The 22,329-nt window shown below is 44.2% G+C and overlaps 1 long non-coding RNA gene and 1 pseudogene across 2 annotated transcripts in view; both read left to right on the forward strand.

The window, feature by feature from the left end:
- LOC144332025 (uncharacterized) overlaps positions 1–22,329 on the forward strand; it is a 187,390-nt gene that overhangs the window by 126,422 nt on the left and 38,639 nt on the right. The gene's annotated exons all lie outside the window — the stretch shown is intronic.
- On the forward strand, positions 6,069–6,849 carry LOC100430605 (peptidyl-prolyl cis-trans isomerase A pseudogene; annotated as a pseudogene). The gene has a single exon (XR_001447646.3). The product of XR_001447646.3 is annotated as a peptidyl-prolyl cis-trans isomerase A pseudogene (transcript).

Here is a 22,329-nt window from a genome sequence, read left to right on the forward strand (position 1 = left end):
GCAGAGGCTCCAGATCTTCGCTGCATGAAGGGGGCCTCTCTGCACAGCTGGTTACAAGACCTGGTGGTTCCTTCCCCCAGGGAGTGATGAAAAGGGACATGGGGAGGGAGGGGAAGGGGGAGGAGTCAAGATGAAAGCCACAGTCTTTTTATAACCTAATCTCAGAAGTGGCAGCTCATCACTTCCTTTGTGTTCTGTTCCCTAGGTGTGAGTCTGTAGGCACAGCCCACTCAAGGGGAGGGAAACTAAGTTCCACCCTTTGGGGAAGGATTATCAGAGTGTGTGGACATTTCTTAAAAATCACCATATTACCTCCCCTAGGAAATCTGGTCACTCTCAGGAAGGCCTGCTTGGCAGCCAGTGCTCTGGTGTGGCTGCCAGAGGGTCGCATAGTAATCTTTTGACTCGTTCCCATGTTTGGGGTAATTCTTCATAACAAAGGCATATTTAGGGACACCAGGTCATCCAGCGGGGTTGGGCAGAATAGGAGAACAGACAGGCTAAAAGGACAAGCTGGCAGGGTGGGAATGGGCCTGGAATCCTGGAATATCTTGTCACATGGGGACACTCTCCTATGGCCTTAGTGTGGGCTCCGGGCACCTGACCCAGCCCTGCAGCCAGTCACTAGATGGGTATTTTAAGAGGTTCCTGACACTGTAGAGAATTGGGCTGGTTGGGGGTTGGCAAGGGAGGCCAGATGGAGACCTTGGCCTTGGAGCCTTCAGGGAGGCTGTGGGGGAAAGGGCACAGGGAGCTTTTGAAGGAAATGCTGGGGTGAGAATTGGCCAGGCCTGGGGCTGACTCACAGCCTTGCTGAGCATCACAGAGTGAGCGGAGGAGAGACAGGAGGGCAGAGGTGGAGGCGCTGTGTGGAGTAGGGAGAGGACTGGTGCATCTCAGTGTCCCCCAAGATCTCCATTTCCACATGCAGGGTAAAGGTGTGGGATTTTGAAGGGGAGCTGAGAAGAGTGTCTGACAGATGACTGAACAAATGCCAGGTGGTCCAGGCTATGAGTGGGCTGATGTCTTGGGTTTGGGAATCTTAGAGCAAGCCCAGATCCCTCCTGTCTTTGGGGAGCTGGAAGAGAATGCTCTTTCAGGGATGGAGGAGTAACAGAAGCCCTAGCGACTGGAGGGCAGCTTTGCCCAGCAGCTGGTAACCAGTAACAGGCAACGCGCCTGTCCAAGACCAAAAGATATGGAATTAAAAACACGACAAGAGCTCACGGGCAGTAGGGCCAGGCGGCAGAAAATTCTGTCTCCTATATAAGGTGGAGTTGCTTCCTGTGGGGGCTAGACAAGTGCTTCCACCTGGCACATGCTGGAGCAGATGGCTCGGATGCAGGGAGCGCAGGTAGATACGCAGTGCCATGGTGCCTTGCCTCCAGCTGATGGAAGTCCCACTCCCCAGCTCTGGGACATGCCCGTCCAGAAAATACAGGGGCAATGACTGACGCCACACCTAGCACAGCATTAGTGTTTGGAAGAACAAGAAATACTTGCAGTCTGCACACACCACACCTTGTGGTACCACTGGATGGGAGGCCGTGTCCATTGGACTTGGTGGCATGTGTTTATGTGGTCACCCTGAAAGCAGACTCAAGACACGGTGTTGGGGGTGAGCAGCGCACCTGCGAGGTGATCCCAAAACGCAGGTGTGTGGGGGTGGGGAAGTGAGATGGGAGGGGAGGAACAGCTGACACGGGAGGGGATTCTTATGAGCAGGGCTGGGCAGCGCCTGCCTCAGAGCTGTCTGGCAGCAGGGACAGGGAACCAGGGCCCCTCTTTGCCATCAGTTATTTACCACTTAACTCATTCATCTCCCTGAACCACATGCCCCCCTGGGGCCAGCACTATTAGGTACACGTACGTGTTTGTTCTGCATTACTTTATTCATTAACAAGGTATTTATTCTTTTCTCACTGCCCTGATGTCTAAAAGTGTTGTTCTCTCTGAGTTAGATTGTAAATTTTTAAAGTTTCTTTTCTGGCTTTCTTTCTGCCACCCCATCATTTCATTGTTAATTTTCTGGACAATCAAAACTATCATTGAAAAATACATGCACCTCAGATGTGAACTCACTTGTCCAGTGGTGTGTGGAGGCATCCTCCTGTGATGTCTACACTGGCAGGGGAGGGTGTGAGGGAGGCAGAGGTGAGAAGAGGGAGCAGGAGGCGGCTTCCTCCAGAGACACCCAGCGCAGGAATACTCCGATTTGATCATGGAAATCTCTTTTTCCCACTCAGTTAGTGACAGGCACTTGTCTGCTCTGGCTGTTGTCTGAGGATCTAACTTGGGTGTGGTTTCCACATTGGTCCTTTTGTCAAAGTACATCTTCCATATGTATTTGGGCACAGCAGGAGCAAGTGAGAAGAGGCAGGCCAGATGTCAGGTGGAAAGGAAGCTGGAGGGCAGAGGTGGGCATGACTGGGCTGCTGGGTGGGGGCTATGGACGGCGGAGAGTCTGGCATTACAGTGTGGCTCCTCAGGGCCACCAGTCAGGGGAACCATCTGGGCCACTGAGATCCCCGAAAATCTAAAAACTCACCCCCAATATATGAATGCATTATGTATGTCTATGGACACACACGTGTTCTATCCTATGACACTGACAGTATATTATCTGGGAAATAAAATATACATTAAAATAAAAAAGATAAAAATAAAACAAAGATGAAATAAACAATATTTAAAATATTTTCTTGTTATGGACATGATCTTTTCTGTTTTTGAACTAAAGTGGTATTAGAAGGATTACTGACACTGTTGGACATCTCCATCGATTTCATAAACCTTGGTTTATAATTTCTGAGGCAGCTATTCAACCTTCTCAGTTTGGGCTGATTTGGGAGGACCCCTCTCAACACACCAGGTTCCCAGGGATCCAGTGAGTGCACAGAGCTGCCTAAATCACAGCACTCATGTTTTCCACTCCATTCACCAATCATGCAAAGGCTTGTGTTGAAATGTGGCTAAAACTTATTTTTTTTATCTCCGTTTTTCTTACAAGGTATTTGCATTTTTATAATTTGTAGGCAAATAGCTTCAAAATCCACTAAAACACTTTGGAAGATTTTTAAACAGGTTAGAAAATCCTGTTTGCAAGTTTTTTCAATGTATGAGATACGAAGTTTTTAAAAATAAATGACATGCATATGTTATTTTTGGTAACAAAATCACATAAGGAGGGAAAAGTCCCGTGCACCATTTTTCAGTCTCTCTGTAGAGTAAGTTTTTTTGAAAAGCAGTTTCCTTAACACCCTAGTGTTCCACGTCACCCTTCCCTTGAAAAGACAGCTTGAGCATGTTTATTATTTTTGGAAACACTGCTGGTTGCATGTTGATGACTAGCTCTTGTCCACCCACAGAGGACAGTTCAGCCAAAGAAGTGCCTGCCTTTTGTAAAAGAAAACCACCCACCTCGAAATCACTTGTCTGAGTACATCAGCTACACAGGGAGTTGCTAGCAGAGTGGTGTGAAGATTCTTCTCTGTAAGGAAATCTACACACTCTGGTGCATATAAACTGCGCAATATGCAGACAGGGTCTCACACCTGCCTCTCCACTGGGCAATTCCTTCTCTTCCCTCTGGATAGCTCATGGATTTTTGGCACTACAGTGCTTAGCCAAGCAGAGTTAATCTTTACACTGAGTATTAGAAAACATTATTTATTATATGCAGGTGAAATAAAAGTAGAGATCGCTCTGTGTATCCTTCCCATACCCTACTAGATTGTCATGCACTCCCTTGGGGTTCCACATCCCGTCTTGGAGACCACTGATCCAGGCTAAGTGCTGGTAGGAGCGAGCTTCCAGCTCCACTGCCTGAGCCCCTGCTTGTACTGGTATCCTAACTCCACAGCACACTGAGTCAGGGCAGGTGTCTTAGTCTGTCTGGCTGCTCGAACACAATACCGTAGACTAGGTGATTTATACACAACAGAAATTTATTTCCCACAGTTCTAGAGGCTGGGATGTCTAAGATTAAGACACCTACAGATTTGGTGTCTGCTGTGGGCCCTCTTTCTGGTTCATAGAGACATATTCTCATGGTGTCTTCACATGGTGTTGGGGGAGTGAGGGATCTCTCTGGGGTCTCTTTTATTAGGGCACTAATCCCAATCACAGGGACTCCACCCTCTGACCTAATCACCTCCCAAAGGCCCCACCTCCAAATACCATTATGCTGGGCATTAGGCTTCAACATATAAATGTTGGGAGATGAAGCCATTCAGCCCATAGCAGCAGATGTGACCACCACTGTCACAGTAGCAAGGAATGTGCCGTCCAGGTTCTCCCAATGGATTAGTCACGGTTCTCTAGAGGGACAGAACTAATAGGATACGTGTACAGATGAAGGGGAGTTTATGAGGAGAATTGGCTCACAGGATCACAAGGTGAAGTCCCACAATAGGCCATCTGCAAAGCTGAGGAGTAAGGAAGCCAGTCCAAGTCCCCAAAACCTCAAAAGTAGGGAAGCCGACAGTGCAGCCTTCAGTCTGTGGCTAAAGGCCCGAGAGTCCCTGGCAAATCACTGCTGTAAGTCCAAGAGTCCAAAAGCTGAAGAAATCTGATGTTCAAAGGCAGGAAGCATCTAGCATGGGAGAAAGGTGAAGGCCGGAAGACTCAGCCAGTCAAGTCCTTCCACATTCCTCTGTCTGCTTTATTTTATTCCGCACTGGCAGCTGATTAGATGGTGCCCAACAAGAGTAAGGCTGGGTCTGCCTCTGCCAGTCCACTGACTCAAATGTTCATCTCCTTTGGAAACACCCTCACAGACATACCCAGGAACAACACTTTGCATCCTTCAATCCAATCAAGTTGACACTCAATATTAACCATAACACCCGTATTGTCTGCTAAGGGTGCCCAGTTATGGATCCCCGGGTCCTATGCGGGTATTTCAGATGTGCGTTTCTGATCCTTGTATCTTTGTAAGGTAAATGCATGATTCCCATTTTACAGACGATGAGACTGAGCCTGGCAGGCTTCAGGTATTCAGGCTAGAGAAGGGCAGAGGCAGATGGCACAGCACAGGCTGCCTCTACTTACCATGCCTTTCTGCTATCCCCACACCACTGTCTTGCCGCCTCTTCCCTGCCTTGCACACTTCCATTTGGTAGGGGAGAGGTCATCCGGCCAAGATAGAATTCTCTCACTCTTTACTTCAGTGAACCATTGCCCTGGACTTGCTAGAGCTACCCCCCAGATGTCCTCAACCCAGGGCTGAGAAGTAGACTTGGGGATTGCAGGGCAATGTCCTCATCAGGGCTTCAGGCCAACATTGACTCTCAGCAGGATTCTGGCCCATCCTTACCCTCCTAGGCACAGGCTGCTCCTCTCATGGACCTGGCCTCGGGTTGAATAAACTCACAGTTCATCAACCAGGCTCAGGTGGTCAATGCACCTTTATGAACTTGAGAAGCCCCTTCTATCTCATCGTGGATGCTGAACCCTGAACCTGTAGAAAACTTGTAAGGAGTGCACTTGGCCAACTAAGTCTTCCTGTTTTTAAGCTCTGAGAGATTCTTTAAAAGCATAAACAAATGGAGGTTGTTTTGGAGTAAATATTCCCCAAGAGCATTTAGCGTGAAACATGAGTAAGCAACATATGGGCTACATTTCCTTCAAAATACACACATTTTAGAGGAAAGGGGCTTAGAAAAGTACATCCCGAACTTTTGTTGAGTGGAAAAATATCTGGAAAAACGACTGGATCTCATTCTTGTCTTTTTTTAAAGCATTTAATTATATCATCTAAATGCAATTTCTGAGACTCGCATTCATGGGGAGCCCATTGTTTAAAAAACATTCTCTACCTCTGTCCTTCTTCCCCCACAGGATTTATTTGTGTTACTGGCAAAACTTGATGTCAACCCCTAGAATCCAGTCCTGTTAAGCTGAGGTTGGGGGAGGAGAGGGCCACCTTCTGGTTTTCACAGTAAAGAAAGGGATGCCCGGAGGAGGGAGTCTGGCCTCAGTGCCCGGCTTACCTACCACCACCATAGTTTCTGCTGCATATTAGCTAGTGCCAAAGAAAGGGAGCACTTAAAAATACCAGACCTTGCGCTTTGCAGACGCTGCCGCCGAGGAAAGTCCTGTACTACTAGCCATGGTCAACCCTACCGTGTTCTTCGACATTGCCGTCGACGGTGAGCCCTTGGGCCGCGTCTCCTTCGAGCTGTTTGCAGACAAGGTTCCAAAGACAGCAGAAAATTTTCGTGCTCTGAGCACTGGAGAGAAAGGATTTGGTTATAAGGGTTCCTGCTTTCACAGAATTATTCCAGGGTTTATGTGTCAGGGTGGTGACTTCACATACCATAATGGCACTGGTGGCAAGTCCATCTATGGGGAGAAATTTGAAGATGAGAACTTAATCCTAAAGCATACAGGTCCTGGCATCTTGTCCATGGCAAATGCTGGACCCAACACAAATGGTTCCCAGTTTTTCATCTGCACTGCCAAGACTGAGTGGTTGGATGGCAAGCATGTGGTCTTTGGCAAAGTGAAAGAAGGCATGAATATTGTGGAGGCCATGGAGCGCTTTGGGTCCAGGAATGGCAAGACCAGCAAGAAGATCACCATTGCTGACTGTGGACAACTCGAATAAGTTTGACTTGTGTTTTATCTTAACCACCAGACCATTCCTTCTGTAGCTCAGGAGAGCACCCCTCCACCCCATTTGCTTGCAGTATCCTAGAATCTTTGTGCTCTCGCTGCAGTTCCCTTTGGGTTCCATGTTTTCCTTGTTCTCTCCCATGCCTAGCTGGATTGCAGAGTTAAGTTTATGATTATGAAATAAAAACTAAGTAACAAAACAAAACAAAACAAAAAACCAGACCTTAAGGATCTGCATCAGGTCAGTTTCTTGTTTCCACCGGCAAAATAAACTGACTTGAGGCGGTTAGAAGGAAGAAGGGAAATTATCGAAAAGATGTTGGGGCTTCTGGAGGAATTCAAGGAAGAGTTGGATTGGACAGGTCTGGGGACTTCTCTTCTCTGCAGCCATCATCAACAGGACTTGGCCCTCAACTCCCAATGCTGTGATCCCATTCCAGATCCCAGGGGCAGGACTTTGTGTTCTAGGGTTCGGCGGGGGGAACCATCCCCAGCCCCAGGAAGTGACTTGCATTCTGCCTCGTCAACCTTGAACAATTAAGCGTGTTCACCAAATATACCTTCCCACACTCTGCGGCTGTTTAGCAGCCCCAATTTTACTGATACACTTCTAAAGTACATCCTCCTTCCTTCCTCCCTTCATTCTTTATTTGAAGAAATATGTATCTTTTTCAATTAACAGCTAATCAACAATAGCTAATAATTTAGTATTTACTATGTGGTTTACTATGTGAAGTATACAGTAATTATTAGCTGTTGAACTTTCCATGTATTATTTAATTTGCACAAAACCCCAGGAGTTACTGTTTTCCTACTATCTGATGACCACCATTTTACAAGGAAACTGAGGACAAAGGAGTCTGTCCAGGAGTGAGGACTCTTCTCTGGCTTCCCAGTGGCCTCTGACGTGTGAGCTTCTTGAGTCTGGGGTCACAGCATAGCCTGCTTTGTACCCCACACCCCAGCACGGAGCCCTGGGCAGTGAGGGGCTGCAGATTTTTGCTGTATGACATTGACTCTCTTGGCCTGCTCCTGCGAACCTCTGGCCTAGGAGGAGAAAAGACACAGTTTGGTAAGCACTAAGCAGATTAAAACAAAACAAAACAAAACAAAAATGTTTGTGGTGCCCTAGCAGCTCCTGAATCAGGATGAATGACCTTCCTCATTAAGTCCAAGCCACCCTTGGCTGCCGTGCCCTTATTTGTGATTGCTCAGCCTGGACCTAGAAAGCAATCTGCTATCTACTGGGACTGGGCCATTGTCTTATCAGAGATGGGAGGCCTGCTGGTTCAGAGATTGTGCAATCAGGAAATCAGTCTCGAAGGAGAACTCTGAGGTTTCTTAGCCCATTCGGGTGCCATTGGGCAAGCTGCTCATTTCAACATCTTGAGAGACCAGAGACCAGAATACACTGAGTTACTCACAGGTTGGCATGGAGATTGCGGGGGAAGGATCTTTGCTATGAAATGGAATGAGTTCTGGTATCTCTTTGGGGCTCAGAATATCCTGGAGGTTTGGTCTGTTGGGAAAGGAGACACAAGGGACACCCTCATGCCCAAACAGGCATTCCGCTTTTCTGTTTCAATTCAAAATGACTGGCCTTCCATTCATTTGTGGTTGGATAGGGAATGGCAAAGTTACCTAGTCAACCTATTCCTTCCTCCTTGGCCTCCCTTGGTCCCCCTCCCTCCTTGTATTCCTCCATGTTCTAAAAAGGGACTCTGAGTTGGCCTAAGTAACCTTATGAAATATATGATTTGGTTGGAAGGCATCTCGGCTTTAGGCATGACAGACAACCTGTTTTATTTTGTGAGCTGTCTCTCAAGCTCTACCCTGCAGGACAGCAGGGAAAATGCATTGCTGCCGTCACATCCTGGAAGCCCAGTCCCAGGCAGCGCTGTCTGTGGTCTCTTTAGATTGACACAGCGCTTTGGATGGCTCAGCCCTTCTCAGAAGCCCTTCCAGACCTCTCCGGGATGGTAAGGCTGTAAGGGTTGCGCTGGTCTTCTCAGGCTCTGAAACAAAGTCCAGCTGGCCCCTGGCAGCCATGGGCTCCAAGACCATGGGTTCCATATCCATGGATTCAACCAACTGCAGATCAAAAATAGATATATTTTTTAAAAGGTAGGTTGCATCTGTACTGAACGTGTACAGATTTTTTCTTGTCATTCTTGCCTAAATTATACAATATAACTATTTAATAGCATTTACAATGTATTAGGTATGGTAAGTAACCTAGAGATGATTTAAAGTATATGGCAGGATGTGTGTAGGTTATATGCAAATACTGTACTACACCATTTTATACAAGGGACTTCAGCATCAATGGATTTTGGTATCCACAGGAGGCGCTGGAAGCAATCCTTTCTGGGTACCAAATGATAACTGTACGAGAGACCAGGTGGCTTAAACAGAAATTTATTTCTCACAGGTCTGGAAGCTGAAGTCCGAGATTAGGATGTTGGCAAGGTTGGTTTATCTTGAGGCCTCTCTCCTTGGCTTGCAGAGGGCTGTCTTCTCCCTGTGCCTTCACATATATGTGTCTGTGCCCTAATCTCCTCTTACAGAGACACAAGACCCATTGAATTAGGGCCTCACCCTTCTGACCTCTTTCAAGGCCCCATCTCCGCATACAGTCACATTGGGAGTAGGTGCTTCAACACACGAATCCAGGGGGCACAATTCAGTCCATAACTGGATTCATTTGACCTTGTGGCTCTGGTCTCAGGATTGCCTTGGTGTTTGCTGGCTGCTGTCCTCTGGGCCCTTTTGGTCAGGTGCCTCTCCTGGCCATGGGCAGGTCTGGTACTCATTGTTGCAGCCTGGGCTGGAGGATGTGTGCTATGCTATTCCAAGGGGTCCAAGAAAGGAGCAAAGCCAATGCCCTTCTGCTCTTGGTATCCCCTCAGCCTGGACTTTGGCCTGGAGGGAGAGGCTATGGGCAGGAAGCTCCTCTCCTGCTTCCTACCTCAGCCTTGTCTTCCCACAGTGGCCAGACAGGATGGGTAACACCCCTCCCTCTTGGTGACCCCTGGGAGCCTTCTAGGTGACACATTTTTCTTCTTCTATCTGGTATCCATTCTTTTCTTTCTTCCCTTTCCCTGGGTCTATGAAGATGGATGGAAAGAGAGGTGGTGAGAGAAACATGCTTACATATAATGAATAATGTCAAAAGTGAGTTTAAACATTGTGACATAACCATACAAAGATGTTGCTATGGTGTGAATATGGCTTGTCCCCACCAAAAGTCATGCTGGGGCTTGGTTCCCAATGTGACAGTGTTGGGAGGTGGGGCTTTTCATAAGTGATTAGCTTGTTAAGAGGAGTTACGGCCTTTCTCACAGGAGCGAGTGCTGCTCTCTGGACTGGAATTCTGTGGGGTCTCCTTGGCACATGCACACACCTGCCTCCTTTTTCACATCTCTGCCATGTTCTGATATAGCTCTAGGCCCACCAGAGGCAGCCACCCAATCTTTGACTTCCCAGCCTCCAGAACCATGAGCCAAAATACACCTCTTCTCTTTATAAATTACCCAGTATGAGGCCTTCTATTATAGCAACTTGAAACAGACTAAGACGGATGTGCTCCACTTTCTTCCTGTAAAGGAGAGCCATGGTGAGGGCCCTCACAGAGCCTGGACAAACCCAGAAACCACAAAGGGTGGAGGGGAGGAGCTTCTTCTTCTCCCCATACTTGCTCAGAGCAGCATCTGCTCCTGTCCCCTCTCACCAGCCTATATATTCACAAGCTTCTCAGGGCCTCCCAGGCCATGGTCCATCTGGTGACTCTTACCTCTCTCCTGCCCCTTGTGGGCCCAGGCTCCCATTTTTGCAGTCTGGGTCCCCAGGGGATGGGGTGTCTGGTGACTGACTCACACTTTGAGCTTGGCCACAGAAGCCAGAGGTCCTTGCTGGTTGAGGACCAGCTATCCACCCTGTGCTCAGTCCCTTGTGGCCAAGTAGGGACAGGGCCTTGGGGACCATGGTCAGCCCATGAGTGAGACAGATACTGGCAAAGGCAGTTGCTATCATTTCTGTATGTTATACAGTGAGATATGATAAAACCAAGAACTTTCCCAAGTGCTTGAACTAAATGAAGACTGCACGGTTTGAGTTCAGAATCAAGAGGAACTTTGGAGAGTACCAAGGAAAGCCCAACCTCCTTGTTTCACAGCCAGGCAGGTTGAGGGTCACGCAGGGCATGTGATTGCCAAAGGTGACCTGGATGGGAGACTGGGCTGCGCTCAGAGTCCTAGCCGTGGAAAGCCAGGTGTCAGGTGTCAGGCTGTATTTTGTATGATGGTCAAGGCCCAACTGGGGCAAGACCTGCCTGTGTGCACAACCCTGCTCGGCCATGGGGATATATTTGTATTCCCTCATTTCCTCAACTGTAAAATGGGAATATTCACAGGGGCACCTCCTTGTCTTGGTGTAAACATATTTAAAACAGGTGCTGCACACAGTACCTGATTCATAAAGGCAGTGAGATTTGCCTGTGTTAAAGGTTGGAATAGATCATCTCAGAAAACATAACAATGTGATTTCCAGAAGAGAAGAAAGAGGCACTGGAGGTCCAGGGGCTGTCAGATGAAGCCCGCCATCTCCATGGTGAGCTGCCCACCCACTCATTTGATGAGTCCTAAATGGGCACGTGCCCTGTTAACCTTCCGGGCAAACGGCTAGACACTTAGACCCAGCACATGCGACATCCACACAGTCCGACTGAGAGAAGGCATTGTGGAGGCTCTGTGTGAGTCCTGGGGGCTTACAGGGGAGTGAGAGTGTGCAGCAGGGACATCTGGAAGTGCATTTGATGTGGGCCCAGGAAGCTTTTCACCCTTGTGCAGCGTGGAAATTCTCCAAGCAGAGGGGCCAGCCTAATAGTCCCACATGCTCAGTACTCACTTGAGAAATATGTTTTAAAGACCACCAAGTGCCAGGCAGAGTCCTAAAGTGGAGGGATAGTGAGCCCTTCTGCAGTTCATACTAATAACCGAATCAGCTTTCATGGCTAAAAAAGACACTCATTGTTTACCCCTTAGAAATTCTGGAAGTGGGTAGTCCAGGTCAGGCCGATTCCATCCTAGGGGGCCGCCATCCCCAGCCTGTAGGGTCTGTCTTCAGGCTTGCAACTCGGGGTTGCAATCCAACTGCTCCCCCACTCTGGCATTGTTTCCAGTGATGGGAGTGAAAAAAGCCTTTCCAGGAAGACTCCGCCCCACCCCCACAGAATTCCCCTTCCCATCTCCTGGCCACCCCTAGGTGCAAAGTATGCAGAGGAGACACAGCAGGCTGTGTGGCCTCTGTGGATGCAGGTGGAGTTGGAAATGGTGGCTGCACTGTCAACTCAGAGGGTAAGCCACATAGGAAAGGCCACATTCCACCAAGTTCAGTTTGGGCAGTGGTGAGCCTGACCCAGAACAGCAACTGCAGAACCTGAATGCTGGGGTTGGTGTCAATGTAACTGGCGGTTCTGGTCATCAGGAGTGGAAGTGCCTCTGGCCTCCAGAGAGGGCCAGGCATCTGTGTGGCTCTGCTCATGCCGATGAACCATTTCCTGAGCTCCAGAACAGCACGGAGCATTTGGGGATTTCATAACAAAGGAGCACTTGCCTTCATGAACCGTCAGACCTCAGAGTGAACTCACTTCTTTGTGGCCTTGTTCTAATGAAGGAAGATCAGAGTGCTCTGCATCACAGAAGCAATTGACAAAACCCTTCTACATAAAACCAAGGTGATGACATCATCCAAATTCATGAGTAGTGCTGTCTTCCTGCTTCTTGCTACATGATGGCCTAGTTGAGATCAAAGCGTTCTTCAAAATAGATTTTAAAATTTAGAGAAAGTGTCCTTTTTCTTCAAGCTGAAGGAGCAGCAGGACAACTTTTACATTCTTTGCATTTCTCCAATGTGTATCATCTGTGCTGTTCCAGAGGCAACGAGGGTCAGGTGCTTTCAGAAATATAGTCAGCTCCCTATATTCCTAGGTTCCTCATGCACGGATCCAACCACCCAAGAAAGAAAGATAGTCCACAAAACAAGCAAAACATAATATAAACTTAGAAACACATGATAATGACTATTTCTATAGCATTTATTAGGTGTTAGAAGTAATCTAGAGATGGAAAAGAAGTGGAAAAACTGTGAGTTCTGAAAGTATGAGAGGGGAAAAGTCTGCCTCTGAACACATGTCCCCACTGGGGAACCTGAAAATCCATATCATAGTAGAAGGATTTAACCTTACCTAGAGCTGAAATGGATTTAAGGAGTTAAGCAAAATATAAAAATAGAAGAAGCTGTGGGAAGATCCCTGTAGGCACCCCTCGTCCCCAGCTTGAGCCCGGGGAAGTCATCCCTGGCTTCATCTTACAGGGGTCCTTGAGGACGGGAGCCAGTGAAATTGGGGAGGGACCACAGGGTGAAGGAAGCATCTAGCTGAACTTTGTAATAATTTTGATTAAACACAAATTTTCCTAAGCAGAATCTGAGGGTGGGAGGCAAACAGGAAGTGCAGATATGAGTACAGAAGCCATAGCTGACAGTGCAGGCAGGTAGGGAGGGGTGAGACCTGAGAGCCTTGCTTGCTTTCTCAGTGGGGAGGCTTGTAGCTTGGGGCAAGATCTCAGCCCTGCTGGCTGGTTGCCTGGATACAAACTTGGTGCTGTTGGTGGGGCAGGGCGGGAGTGAGACCGGCCTTGCTGGCTGCATGGGAGCTGGGTTTCCCCCCACTTTCCTGGTGACCTGTATGATGCAGCAGAGGCAGCCATAATTTCCCTGGGAACATAACTACACTGGCCTGAGAACTGCCCCTCATCGCCTACAGTGGCTGCAGCAAGCCCTGCTCAAGTAGAATCTGAGCTGAGACCTGTCTAGCCCTGCCCCGACCTGATGACTTTTCTCTACTGGCCCAGCCGAAGACGAAAGACATAAACTGTTGGGAGCTCTGTGGCCCCACCCATTGCCTAAGAAATCCGAGTACTTATAAAATACTGGCCAATTTAGGGCAAGCTTATATCCTCCCTATACTACCATAGTTGATGCTCTCTTGAAAGCACCACCTCCTGGCTGGATGCCAACTAACTCAGGCCTTTACAGCAACTTATAGCAGAACAACTCTGCTCCAAAGAAGGAGAAAACAACAGCTAATTCCACTGCCTATAACACCCTGGCTAAACAGAGATGATGAGTCTGTTCACATGAGAACTTCACTGCTAGTATAACCAGCATTCAAGAAAGCCAGGACACTAAAGAAAACCATAGCCAAGGACTGTCACAGAGCACACTTCACTCCCTTACCACCTCCACTGAAACAGGTGCTGGTGTCCACAGCTGGGAGACCTGAAGATGGATCACATCACAGGACTCTTTTCAGACATTTCCCCAGCACCAGCCTGGGGCCCTGGAGCCCTTGAGAGGCTACACCCAAAAGGGCAACAGCAATCACTGGAGTCTGGCTCTCAGGAAGCCCTGTGCTTAAGGAAAGGGGAAGAGTACCATATCAAGGGATCACCCCATGGGACAAAAGAATCTGAACTGCAGCCCTTGGGTTCCAGATCTTCCCACTGAAACAGTCTACCCAAATGAGAAGGAACCAGAAAAGTAATTCTGGTAATATACAAAACAGGGTTCTATAACACTCCCAAAAGATCACACTACCTCTCTAGTAATGGATCCAAACCAAGAATAAATCTCTAAATTGCCAAATAAAAAATTCAGAAGATTGATTATTAAGCTACTCAAGGAGATACCAGAGAAAGAAGAAAACCAACTTAAAGAAAATTTTTAAAATACAGTATATAGATGAAAAAGTCTCCAGATAAATAGATACCATAAAGAAAAGAGACCCACAACTTCTGGAAATGAAAGACGTACTTAGTGAAATGCCAAATACACTAAAAAAAGTCAACAGTAGAATCGAATGAGTAGAAGAAAGAACTTCAGAACCCAAAGAGATGGCTTTTGAATTAACCCAATCCGACAAAGAAGAATTTTAAAAAATGAACAGAGCCTCCAAGAAATTTGGGATTATGTTAAACAACCAAACATAAGAATAAGTGGTGTTCCTGAGGAAGAAGAGAAATCTGAAAGTTTGGAAAACTTATTTGAGGAAGAAATCAAGAAAAATGTCCCCAGTCTTGCTAGAGATCTAGATATCCAAATACATGAAGCTGCAAGAACACCCAGGAAATTTTATCACAAAAAGATCATTACCTAGGCACATAGTCATCAAGTTATCGAAAGTCAAGATGAAGGAAAGAATCTTAAGAGTTGTGAGGCAAAAGCATCAAATCAGCTATAAAAGAAAACCTATCAGATTAACCGCAGATTTCTCAGCAGAAACTCTACAAGCCAGAAAAGATTGGTATCCTATCTTTAGCCTCCTTAAAGAAAATGATTATCAGCCAAGAATTCTGTATCCAGCAAACTAAGCTTCATCAGTGAAGGAGAGAGAAAGTCTTTTTCAGACAAACGCTGAGAGAATTTACCACTACCAAGCTAGCATCATAAGCACTTCTAAATGGAGTTCTAAATCTTGAAAAAAAAACCTCAAATACACCAAAATAGAACCTCTTTAAAGCGTAAATCTCACACAGCCTATTAAACAATAACACAATGAAAAAAAAAAACCCAAGGTATTCATATGACAACTAATAGGATGAATAGAATACTACCTTACATCTCAATGCTAATGTTGAATGTAAATGGCCTAAATGTTCTACTTAAAAGATACAGAATGGATAAAAATCCACCAACCAAATATCTGCGGTCTTTAAGAGACTCACCTAACACGTAAGGATTCACATAAACTTAAATGGGTGAAGAAAGGTATTCCATACAAATGGAAAGAAAAGTGAGCAGGAGTAGCTACTCTTATATAGACTATATAGACAAAACATACTTTAAAGCAACAACAATGAAAAAAGACAAAGAGGGACATTATGTAGTGATAAAATGATTAGTCCAACAGGAAAATATCACAATCCTAAATATATATGCACCTAACACTGGAACTCTCAAATTTATAAAACATTTACTAGTAGACCTAAGAAATGAGATAGATGGCAACACAACAATGGGGGGGACTTCAATACTCCACCAACAGCACTAGACAACTTGTCAAGACAGAAAGTCAACAAAGAAACAATGAATTTAAACTATACCCTAGAACAAATGGATTTAACAGATATTTGCAGATCATTCTACCCAACAACTGTAGAATATATGTTCTTTCCATCAGGACATGAGACATTCTCCAAGATCATATGCTAGGCCACAAAGCAAGTCACAATAAATTTAAGAAAATCAAAATTATATCAAGTACTCTCTCAGACCAAAGTGAAATAAAAATTCAAAGTTAACTCCAAAAGGAACACTCAAAACTATGCAAATACATGTAAACTAAATAATCTGCTCCTGAGTGATCTTTGGGTCAACAATGAAATCAAGATGGAAATTTAAAAAATTTTCAAACTGAATGATAATAGTAATACAGCAAAATTGGTGCTAAGAGGAAAGTTCATAGCATTAAATGTCTACATAAAAAATTCTGGAAGAACACAAATAGACAATCTAAGCTCACACCTCAACGAACTAGAGAAACAAGAACAAACCAAACCCAAACCCAGCAGAAGAAAATACATAACAAAGATCACAGCAAAACTAAATAAAATTGAAACAAACAAAATATAAAAGATAAGTGAAACAAAAAGCTGGTTCTTTGAAAAGATAAAATTGATACACCATTAGCCAGATTAACCAAGAAAAGAGAGAAAATACAAATAAACTCAATTAGAAACAAAATGGGAGCCATTACAACTGATACCACAGAAATACAAAAGATAATTCAAGACTATTATGAACACCTCTATGCACACAAACTAGAAAACCTAGAGGAGATGGATAAGTTCTTGGAAATATACAACCCACCTAGATTAAAACAGTAAGAAATAGAAATTCTGAACAGATCAATAACAAGTAGCAAGACTGAAACAGTAATAAAAACATTGCCAACAAAAAAAGCCCACAACCAGATGAATTCATAGCTGGATTCTTTCAGACATTCCAAGAAGAATTGGTATCAATCCTACTGAAACTATTCCAAAAGATAGAGAAAGAGGGAATGCTTCCTAAATTATTATATGAAGCCATTATTACCCTAATGCCAAAACCAGGAAAGAACATAATAAAAAAAGAAAACTACAGACCAATATCCCTGATTAACATGATGCAAAAATCCTCAACAAACTACTAGTGAAACAAATCCAACAGTATATTAAAAAGATGTATATTAAGTATATTAAAAACAGTATATTAAGGGATGCAGGATTGGCTTCATATACACAAGTCAATAAATGTAATACACCACATAAACACAATTAAAAACAAAAACCACATGATCATCTCGATAGATGCAGAAAAAGCATTTCACAAAATTCAGCATTGCTTTATGATTAAAGCCCTTAGCAAAATCGGCATAGAAAGGACATACCTTAAAGTTATAAAAGACATCTGTGACAAACCCACAGCCAACATTATACTGAATGGGGAAAAGTTGAAAGCATTCCCCCAAGAACTGGAATAAGACAAGGATGCCCGCTTTTACCACTTCTATTCAACATAGTTCTGAAAGTCCTAGCCAGAGTAATCAGACAAGAGAAAGAAAGAAAGGGCATTCAAATGAGTAAAGAGGAAGTCAAACTGTCAATCTATAAATTCAATGCAATTCCCATCATTGTTTGCTGATGACATGTTCATTTATCTAGAAAACCCTAAAGACTCATCCAAGAAGCTCCTAGGTCTGATAAATAAATTCAGTAAAGTTTCAGGATACAAAATCAAAGTACACGAATTAGTAGCACAGCTATACACCAACAGTGACCACGCTGAGAATCAAATCAAGAACACAACCCATTTTACAACGCTGCAAAAAATAAAATACTTAGGAAAATATCTAATCAAAGAGGTAAATTATCTCTACAAGGGAACTACAAAACGCCACTGAAAGAAATCATTGACGACACAAACAAATGGAAACACATCCCATGCTCATGGATGGGTAGAATCAACATTGTGAAAATGACCGTACTGCCAAAAGCAACATATAAATTCAATGCAATTCCCATCAAAATACTATCACAATTCTTCACAGAACTAGAAAAAAAATCCTAAAATTCATATGGAACCAAAAAAGAGCCACATAACCAAAGTAAGACTAAGCAAAAAGAACAAATCTGGAGGTATCACATTATTTGACTTCAGACTATAGAAGGCTATAGTTATCAAAGCAGCATGGTACTGGTATAAAAACAGGCATGTAGACCAATAGAACAGAATAGAGAACCCAGAAATAAAGCCCAGTACTTACAGCCAACTGACCTTTGACAAAGCAAACAAAAACATAAAGTGGGGAAAGGACACCCTATTCAACAAATATTTGTGGGATAATTAGCAAACCATATGCAGAAGAATGAAACTGGATTCTTATCTCTCATCTTACACAAAAATCAAATTAAAATGAATCAGAAACTTAAAACTAAGTCCTGAAACCATGAAAATTCTAGAAGATAACATTAGAAAACTTCGTCTAGACGTTAGCTTAGGCAAGACCAAGAACCCAAAAGCAAATGCAACAAAAACAAAGACAAATAGATGGAACTTAATTAAACTAAAACACTTCTACACAGCAAAGTAAATAAACAGCAGAGTAAATAGACAATCCACAGAGTGGGAGAAAATATTCCCAAACTACGCATCCAACAAAGGACTAATATCTGAATCTACAAAGAACTTAAAAAAAATCAGCAAGAAGAAAACAAATAATCCCACCAAAAAGTGGGCTAAGAACAGAATAGACTATTCTTAAAGGAAGATATACAAATGACAACATACATGTGAAATAATGCTAAACATCACTTTTATCAGGGGAATGCAAATCAAAATTACAATGTGATACCACTGTACTCCTGCAAGAATGGCCATAATCAAAAAATCAAAAAATAATAGATATTGGCATGGATTTAGTGAAAAGGGAACACTTTTACACTGCTGGTGGGAATGTAAACCAGTACAACGGCTATGGAAAACAGTATGAAGAATCCTTAAATAACTAAGAGTAGAAATACCATTCGATCTAGTAATTCCACTACTGGGTATCTACCCTGAGGAAAATAAGTCATTATGTGTAAAAGACACTTGCACACGCATGTTTATAGCAGCACAATTTGCAATTGCAAAAATATGGAGCCAACCTGAATGCCCATCATCCAACAAGTGGATAAAGAAAATGTGGGATATATATATATACACACACACCATGGAATACTACTAAGCCATAAAAAGGAACAAAATAATGGCATTAATATCAACCTGGATGGAGGTTGGAGTCCATTTTTCTAAGTGAAGTAACTCAGGAATGGAAAACCAAACATCCTCTGTTCTCACCCTTAAGTGGGAACTAAGCAATGACGACGCAAAGGCACAAGAATGACTCTGGGGACTTGAGGGGAAGGGTAGGAGGGGAGTGAGGGATAAAAGACACACAATATGTACAGTGTACACTGCTGAGGTGTTGGGTGCACCAAGATCTCAGAAATCATCACTAAAGAACTTATCTATGTAACCAAACACCACCTGTTCCCCCAAAAATATTAAAATAATTTAAAAATTTTTTTAAAAAACACAATAATTTAGTAAACCCCAAAGCTAACTAATTATAAAATCATTTTCACATACATTCCTTCATTTGGTTTTCTCAATAATATTCTGAGGTAGGTTTCAGATTAAGAAATTGAGAGTTAGAGAAGTTAAGTCATATGTTAAAAGTTCTTACAGTTGGTAAGTCCATGCACTGATCCCATTGCTCTTCTCAACTTCCCATAGGTGATCAATCATACTACTGCAATTTCCTTCATTCCAATAGGTGAATGGACAAGGGTTATCTTTCAAAAATCAGAAAAACAGGTGAAAAATTTTCTCTTGAATTGTTGTCCATCCTATGGCACACTGTAACAGTGAAACTTTGGTGTATGATTTAGGTGATGATGCATTTGAACATGGGAGGGAGGGTAAGGACTGGGTCCTTGATCGTACTTCTCAAATGCTTATGCATAGATGGATCCCCTGGGCGCTCATTAAAGTGCAAACTTGGATTCCATATTTTGAGGTGGGACCTGGGCTTCTGCATTTCTGTAGCTCCCTGCTGATGCTGATGCTGCCGGTTTGTGGACCACACTTTGAGCAAGGGAGTAGCTATATTTGTAGAGACATGATCATGTGCTATCTGTTTGCCTCCTCTGAACTTACTGAGTTCATTTTTGATTAAACAATAGGAGCAAAAAGGCAAGAACAGTGTATCTAGGGTAAAGGAATACATGAACAGTTATGCCAAAAAAAGAAGTAACCTAGAGATGATTTAAAGTGTATGGGAAGATGTGCATAAGTTATGTGTAAATATGATGTCAATTTATATCAGGGCCCTGAGCTTCCGAGAATTTCGGTATCCATGGGGGTCATGGAATTAATTACTCCCAACCCCTGCACCAAGGGCCGACTGTATTTGAAATTTTCTCTAGTAAAAAGATCCTGTCATTCCCTCCCATCGTGTCAGGGTGCTGGCTGTATAAGGGGACACAATTTAAAATATACCAGCATCCCCCTCCAACCAAACCTTTGGGGCAGTGTGTTGTGAGGACAGCACAGGAGGAGGCTGGGTTCTGAGACCCCTGTCTTAGACCCAGGTGGACGTCTCTTTTCATGTCACGAAGACAGGGTCTTTCATGGAGTCATATATGCTCTTTAAACCTGTTTTAAAATAGAAAATAATGATCTTGACCTTTTCTTCTTGCAGGCTGTGGCCTCACTCCAGAGGAGTCCAGGGCTCAGGTGGCCCCAGTACCTGTGGTTGGGGTTTGTCCTCAAATTTCTGTTCTTTGTTATCTCCTCCTCCTCTGTTGGTTTCACCCTCAGACCAGCTCCCCTTCAACCACCAGCCATAAATGGGACACAGTGTTTCCTTTTTCATAGCCCCTAGGAGAGAGGCTTTGTCTCCCAGTCATGCAATAACAGGCTGTCCTTCCAGCTGGATTGGGCCAGTTTATGTCATGGCTACTCACATCAATAGCATGGAGGAAAGCCAAGCACTGATTGGCCAAAGCCCAGATTCATGAATCAATCAGAGGCAAGAGGAGGTGGGATTCTCAAGGAGGGCCAGGTCTTAGGAGAAGGAGGCCTGGAGCTGGGGCAGAGCTGTCTTCCCCAGACACAGGTGAGGGCAGAGCCTGGGTATACTAGAATTTTACATAGTATAGAAATATGGTATATTTTATATAGTTGAGTAATTACTATACTAGCAATTGGAGAATGATCTAGTAATTGTAAATAACTACTCTAGTAATGGAGATAACTGATCATCCTATAAATGACTAATCAGCCTGCAAACAGTCATGAAGCCCGAACTACTTTCAGGTGCAGTGCAGGATAGGAAGGTATGGGAGGGAGAAATTCAGAAGCCCTGCCCTCCAAGAGCTTGCAGTGTTGATGAGAACACGCAACACAGGCAAAATCAGTGAGTGGGGAGTGGGTAGTCCTGAGTGCTGGATGGATCCACGCAGCCCAGGCCTCTCAGATGGACTCACGGGTGCATCCAACACATCGCAGGGACACTCAAGCTAAACTTAAAAACTGTTCATCAGTGCTGGGATAACTCATGTGTTTGTTTTTTTAAAGTCTTGCAGTTGAAATACTTGTGGCGTTCTTGACATGTAATGTGGTTTAAATTTGAAATGTGAAATTGGTTTTAGACTCGTGAGTTTAAGTTGATAAGTATATGGGAATGTTATGAAGTTTACAAATCAGCATTGCAATGCCTAAGAGAACATTGATTCTCTACAGTTCTGACTTTGGTTTATTAGATTTAAAGGGGCTGTTTAAGTACTGTGTTAGTGTTTCATTGCTGCTGTTACAAATTACCACTAACATAGTGGTTTAAAACAACAGAAATGCATGATCTTCCAATTCTGTAGTTCGGAAGTCTGGCCTAAGAATCACTGGGCTGAAGTTGAGGTGCTGGGAGGACTGTGTTCCTTCCCGGGGCTCCAGGAGATACTGCCTCCTTGCCTCCTCCAGTGTCCAGAGGCCGCTCCAGTCGGGCTGTCCAGTGGTCCCCTCCTGCCATCTGCAGCCCCACCTGGATAACAGTCATCTGCCTATGTTATGGTCAGTTGTTTAGCCGACTTAGTTCCCTCTGCCACATAAATTCCCCACTTCCATATAAACTAACGTATTCACAGGTTCTGGGGATTAAGGTGTAGTCTTTTTTGGGGAGGTCACTATTCTTCCTATCACGAGTGCTCAGAACATTTTTCCTCTGGGGTTTGTAAGATGCCTTCACGGAAAGTCATGTGAATTGGGGTTGATTTCCTAGTGTGGCCATGCTTGCATCTTCAGGATAGACCGTCCTTGATGGGCTATGGCTTCTTTAATGTATTCCTGGGTTGTATTTGCTACTATTTTACTTATGATGTTTCCACCAATAATTACAAAGAAGATAAGTTTATTGTTTTGTGTATGCTTTCTCAGAATAGGGTATCTTATTTGCTGAATAAAAATAAATATGAAGCTTTGTCTGTTTTACTGACCTAGAATACTTAAAATGGCATTGGAATTACCTGTTACTTGAACTGAAGGTTTTATCAGATTTCATAGCAATCATCT

The sequence above is a fragment of the Macaca mulatta genome, chromosome 10 (assembly GCF_049350105.2).
Source record: "Macaca mulatta isolate MMU2019108-1 chromosome 10, T2T-MMU8v2.0, whole genome shotgun sequence".
In the NCBI taxonomy this organism is placed as follows: Eukaryota; Metazoa; Chordata; class Mammalia; order Primates; family Cercopithecidae; genus Macaca; species Macaca mulatta.